Source organism: Canis aureus, chromosome 21 (genome assembly GCF_053574225.1).
Source record: "Canis aureus isolate CA01 chromosome 21, VMU_Caureus_v.1.0, whole genome shotgun sequence".
Taxonomy (NCBI): Eukaryota; Metazoa; Chordata; class Mammalia; order Carnivora; family Canidae; genus Canis; species Canis aureus.
Genome location: NC_135631.1, coordinates 29,465,603 through 29,472,156, shown reverse-complemented (window position 1 = coordinate 29,472,156; position 6,554 = coordinate 29,465,603). Strand labels below are relative to the sequence as shown.

General features: G+C 43.2%; 1 long non-coding RNA gene across 1 annotated transcript; it reads right to left on the bottom strand.

The window, feature by feature from the left end:
* Positions 1-516: 516 nt before the first annotated feature.
* On the bottom strand, positions 517-6,087 carry LOC144293450 (uncharacterized). Its single transcript, XR_013360681.1, has 3 exons — positions 5,886-6,087; positions 3,717-3,900; positions 517-707 (listed from the first exon to the last, which is right to left on the bottom strand). It is a non-coding gene; the product is annotated as an uncharacterized LOC144293450 (long non-coding RNA).
* Positions 6,088-6,554: the final 467 nt, after the last annotated feature.

Below are 6,554 nucleotides of genomic sequence, written 5' to 3'. Positions count from 1 at the left end.
TGCAAATGCCACGTTTCTGTGTTTAAATTCTGATTTAAATATAAAGAGCAGCCTTTGGGGGCTGTGAGTGCCTCCCTCTCAACCTGCTTGTGCAGTCTTAGCTGTAACACCTTTATCTGCAGCATCTTGTATGTCTCCTTGAACTTCCATGCATTGTGGCTCTGTGGAGTCCTCTGCTCCTGGGGCATTGTGAGCATTCTATGCAAATGGGTGGCAAAAAACAACAGATCCACGTACTGTGTATCTCCTCTGCTTATATGTGTGCTCCATTGCCCCATCAGACTTCACTTACAAAATGTAAGTTCAAATATCAGTTTATTAAAAATGTCAAGATAAGGATAGTAGAATGTTATGCCAAGTATTGGGCCCTGCTGAGCCCCCCTTGAAGCCAGTCCTTCTCAGCCACATTCAACAAAGCATAATTTTAGGTTCTGTTACTTCCTGTATCATTGTTTTTTTGGTACCTAGTGTATTTGCCTGCATATAACAAAAAAACACTAATTAAAGGTTGCTTTCTCATGGAGGAGTTTATTTCTTATATATAACAAGAGGTTTTAGGTGGGAAGTTCAGTCTGGTGTAATGGCTTTACAAAATCATCATGGAATCAGGATATCATTTTGTACCATCATTTCTAGACTGTGGTTTTCACCCTCCTGGTGGCAAGGTGGTTCCTGTTCTTCCTTCTTCCAGGTATCAAAACTGCATGCTAGGCAGGGAGAATGAGGAAAGTTAAAAAGATAAAAAAGAAGAAAAGTAAAATGCCAAAGACACCAGCCATCTCATCTATCTACTAAAAGTATTTTATTATTTTTATTTTTAGAAACTCTAACTAGCAATTTCATCTTATCTTCTCATTGGCCGTAATTGTACTTACTTGGCCATACTTTGGTATAAAGAAAGCTGGGAGAGTTAGTATTTTTAACAGAGCTCTCCAAACAAAATCAGTATTTTATTGCTAAAGAAAAAGGGCAGAATTGTTAATGGACTGGACACAGGTACTATCTATCAAACCATCCCAAAATTTAGTAGCATACTATAATAACCGTTTTATAATGCTTATGGGATCTTTGGGTCAGGAATTCACAGATATAATGGATCTGGCTTGCTTTGGTTCCACAGTACTTGGGGCCTTAACTGGGAAGACTCACATATCTGGGGGTTACTAAATCCCTGGAGGCCGGAACTCTTAGGACTTCCTGCTTGGGGTGTACATTGGTTAAGGTGTGCAAAAAAAGACAAAACCAATATGGAAGGTAGGTCAGTAGGTAGGTAGATAGAAAGATATTTTATCTTTGTATCTATTTTTTTTAAGAAAAGATTTTATTTATTCATTTGAGAGAGAGAGAGTACACAAGCAGGAGGAAGGGGCAGAGGGAGAGGGAGAAGCAGACCCCCCACTGAGCAGGTTGCCTGACTACATGGGGCTTGATCCCAGGACCCTGATATCACTACCTGAGCCGAAGGCCGATGCTCAACCAAATGAGCCACCCAGGTACCCCTGTCTGTCTATCTACTGAATGAAATTAGATTGGCTCATGTGATTATGGAAACTGTGAAGTCCCATAATCTGTCATCTGCAAGATGGAGACCCAGGAAAGCCAGTGGTGCAGTTTGAAGGTCTGAGAGCTGGGACCCTGTGGTATAGATCCTGGTCTGAGTATCTGAAAGCTTGAAAACCAGGAATGCTAAAGGTAGGAGGTGATCGGTGTCTTAGCTCAAACAGGCAGAGAGTGATTTCAACCATCCTCTACCTTTCTGTTCTGTTCAGTTTTTCAGTGGGTTGGATGACAACCACCCACCCACATTGGGGAGGACCACTTGCTTTACTCAGTACACAAGTTCAAATGCTAATTTATTCTGGAAATACCCAGAAATAATGTTTAACTGGATATCTGGGCACCTTGTGACCTAATCAGGTTGACAAACAAAAGTAACCATTACAGGATGGGATGACTCAAGGTTGGCCTCATTTGGGACTATAAACTCGATAGAAAGCCAGTCTGTGTGTCCCGGGCCTTCCTCACTAAAAAGGCTAGATTTTGAGAGAAAATGCCCTAAGAGACGTGGGCAAAGGCTGTATGGCCTTTTCTGACTTAGCCTATAGGTTCATATATGTTATCAGTTATAAGTGAGTCATTAAGGTTAGGCCAGATTCAAGGGCAGAGGAACCCCACCTCTTGATGAGGGGCTGCAAAGGAGCATGTGGATGGAGTGGGCCATGTTGTAGCCATGTGCCACGGTTGGCTGTAGGGCTCAAGGATCAATGACGTGTCTATACAGATATATTATTTCTTTCACTTTCATGTAATGCTGATCTCTGAAGGGAAATACAGAGCAAGGATGGACATGTGGGTTTTTCCAGGATTTTTCACTTGTCAGAAAAAATAAATGCTTAATGTCTAACTTCATACTAGACCCTTTTTGTTGTTTGTTTTCTTAAGGCTTTATAAAGAATTTATATCCAATATATCCATTGTTTTGGTATATACAGATTGATGGGGTTTAACACTTGAGTAGATTCTTGTTACTGCTGCCATAAAACGGGATATAAAACAGTTCCAACGTCCCAAAGAATGTTCCTGTGTTCCCTCCTTGTCCTTAGCCCCTCTCTCACTTCTAACCCCTCAAAACCTCTTATCTCCAGATAAAAATTGCTTTGCTTAGTGATCTTCAAAATACGCCATACATATTGTAGGAGGCACACAAGATGACCCAAACTTGGTGGGGTAGGGGTGGGCGAGAAAGAAAATAGTTTCTGTTTACATTTCGATTTTTATGTTTTAAAATGCACATAATACATTAGCACTGAGGTTATACACATTTAACTTATAAATAATGAAACATAATGGGATTGTTTAAAAATTGATTACTGATAAAGATAAGTGACCAAGAAGTTTTTAGACTACTGATTCAGATTATCACCAAAAGCAGTTTCCTCTGGGGTGAAAGTGGTGTGGTTGTTTACACATGGACTTTTTTCTTAGCCAAATGTAATAGTGAATGAAGGACAAGAAGGCTGCTCAGAGAAATGTATAGCTCTCTGAGCTGGGTCTCAGATTTCCCAAATGAGATGGTAAAATGTCTAATTATTCAGTTTTTGACTTTCTTGTCACTCATTTAAATGTATGCCTGGCATATTTTAAGATTTAAGGGCATAGGAGAGAATAAGACAGTCAACGTCTTGGCTCTTCTGACGTGTGCTTTCTAGAGCAAGAAATAAAGAGTAAATAAACACGCCAGATTTCAGGTTGTACTACAAAGCTGTGGTCATCAAGAAAAAAAGAGTAAATAAACACACAATTAACAAAATTTCAGGTGGTGCCGAGACAAAAGAGGAAGAGACAAAAGAGGGTAATGGGTGGAGGGGTACGACAGAAGGTTAGACATCCGTGGGAGACCTTTCTCTAGAAGGACCTGTTTGAGCTGAAACCTAAAATAATAACAAGAAGTCCCTACCTGAATATTGGATAGATTTGGGAATTTGAAAGCAGATGGGAATAACACATGAATTTTTATTTTATTGATTGTTTTTTTAAAGTATATAAAGCCTAGAGTGGGAGCAAATCTTATAGAAAGTTCCATGTTCAGATATCCGGGGTAAATAGAAGACAATGAGCAGTGACACAGTGCGTCTACACAGAGAGAGGCTGAAACTTACAGTAGCTTTCCTATGGCCCCTGGGTATCATGGGAAAATATCTAACAATTTTTCACACCTTGAAGTAACTGGTGGATCTGGAGAGGCCTCAGCGTCCCTACACATACGAGGTGGTGACCTGGGTGGCTTGTTCACTGGGACCAGATGGGGACCCATGTCTCCGGGAATGCCAGCATGTCCTCTGTTCATTATTCTCCTCTGCAGACTGTGGCCCATGGATGTCCTGTTCATTCTACTGGACACTGAGGGTAAAATGGTAAACAAGTCAGTCCTCTTGCAGTCTTTCTGGCTCCCTCCTCACTGGTGAGGTTCACCGTTTCCTTGTATGTCAGTTTGGGGCCTACAAGAGGCAGATGCAGGAATAAAATTAAAAATGCAAAGGAATTTTTTGGTGGCCCACAAAAGATAAAGGAGGAGAGAGACTAACAGTAGGCAGAGTGAGTCCCGGACCATGATGTGGATCTGACACCTGCGCACGGTGAGGGGAAAAGAAGGGGGATTGTGGGTGAAGAGCCTCAGACTTCAGTGCAAGTCTGAGAAAGTCTCATCTACGAAGTGATTAATTGTTAGAGGAGTCCCATACTGGGCAGAAATTGCCAGGTTCTAGAACCCCGAGGAGATGTGGCCTTGGCCCAGATGCTGTGGTGGATTCCAAAGGCCTGCAGCTGGGACTGTCCGACAGCCAACTGCCCTCCCCACAGCAGGTTCTCACTCGAAGGGAGAACCAAGAGGTGCATCTCCGTGGCCGTGTGCCTGCTCCTGGGCAGGCATTCCTCTTGCCAGCTTCTGTGGGTATTTTTACATCCCCCGGGGCCCCTGCTTCTGCTCCAAATTAATGAGCATCTTAGAAAGGAACCATGAGGCAGTTTTGTTCCTATTGATACTTATCTCAAGAATGTCATTAATTACCAGAACATATTTCTTGGCCATTCAGTTTTATTAATTAGGATTTTTTTTCCAGACTGTATTTTGGAATCGAGGAGGGTAGGATTCTGACTATAAACTCAAATCAGCAATTGCAAATTGTGACTGATGTGAGTGGGTTGGAAACTTCTGTGGTGGGAGCTGAGGGCCCCAGAATGGCAAAGGGACCCAGACATAAGCGTTGTGGAGAACAGGGGAACGAAGGCATTGGGATCCCCTATAGTGTCGCAGCAGCGCTTACAGGACGTTCGCTTTATAGGAGGAGTAAAGCAACCAAATGAGACTTGCAAGCAACCAAATGGGAAGAGGGTTCGGGTTGGGTTATGTTAGAGTCTCCCCGCTGGTCTGAGCCCGTGGCAGGGTGCAGACCAGCAAGACCGTGGGTCAGGAATAATGGCTTTGCCCTCACCTCTCCCTCAAAACTGTCACCTGTCCTGGATACAGTAGAAGTGCCTTTCCTATAGGTCCATATAAACTCTCCCTGGGACACCTGGAGGGCTCAATGGTTGAGCGCCTGCCTTTAGCTCAGGGCGTGATCCTGGGGTCCTTGATCCTGGGGATCAAGTCCCACATCAGACTCCCTGCACGGAGCCTGCTTCTCCCTCTGCCTGGGTCTCTGCCTCTCTCTCTGTGTCTCTCATGAAGTGCCCAGTTACCCTGGTTTGACTTTTTTTTTTTTTTGACTTGTCTTTTCTTTTAAACGAAATCAATGGCCAAGTTATTACGTATTCTTTTCTCTTTTTCCTGATGCCATTAGTGATTCTCTGAAGCAACACGTGCTTGACCCACTGGTGACCAGGAGTCTCCAGCCAGCTACCTGGCCTTGCTTGGGAAATACATGGATTTTTCAAACAGTGTGTGATGAGTCACCAGTGGCATTGGAAAGGGAAAGAGAAGGGTGGAAAATATATTGAATTTGAATGGCGGCAAAAGAAATACCACATTAGCTCAGGCATTCAACATATAGAAGTAGTTGTCTGACTCCTTGGTAATTAAACTTTAATGAGAGGTTCATCCGGCCCCAGGTAAACAGATGTAATGATCTTTTGTCCACGATAAAACCAGTACATGGGATTTCTCACTGAGACTTTCAAGTTTCAGGCTGTCATTAAGCCCTGAGTAGGAAAATTCGGTTTGCTTTTAATCCTTTGTCGTGGGTTGGAAGGGAGTGAGAGTGTGGTGGGAGAAAGGAATGTTCCTGTTTGCAGTGAAAAGGGAAGGGTCTGTGCTAGGCTGAGAAGCTTCTAGAAGGAAAATAAATCACAGAATTTGAAGCGGTAGCGATCTTAGCATCTATTGCAACCTGTCATGCAGCAGACGTGGAAACAGAGATGGAGAGGGGCTAAGACACAGAATGATGGCACGGAAAGAAGGCTGGAGTCTGAAGGGCCGAGTCAAGTACCAGCTGTGCCTGCATCGCTCTCTGTGGCTGAGCTTTGACGCCAGTCCCCTTCCCCCGTGACCTGACCTTCTTGGGCTTTTGGAGACAGTGTGGATCGCTTAGAGGCCAACTATGACTTCCAGAATCTTAGGCAAAATTCCTGGTACTTGTTGGCATTCCGAATGTAAACGATAGGTCAGACCTTCTTTGTGTATTGAGACACTTCTTTGCAGTTCCGTCTGTCTGATCCCCATAACGGCCCTCGTCTCCTAACACAGTTCTAACAAGACCTTGGCAAATTCAGTCTCTGTTCCTGTTCCGAAAGTGTTTCTCTTGATGTTCTCATTTGGTGATTCCTGAAGGTTCATATCCGTGGGTCAATTAACATTTGAAAGCTTCCATCTGGGTTCTTGGCTTTAAAAATCAGTCCTTGCCCCATATCTAGCACCCATACATAGGCCTACATAACAAAGGTAAGGATGGCAAAAAGAAAGAAAAAATAGGATTGGACCATCTAAAATTGTAAAGGTGGAGCTTGATATGAAAGAACGGAAATATATAGTAGTGATTAAAGTACCTTGGGGAGCAAAG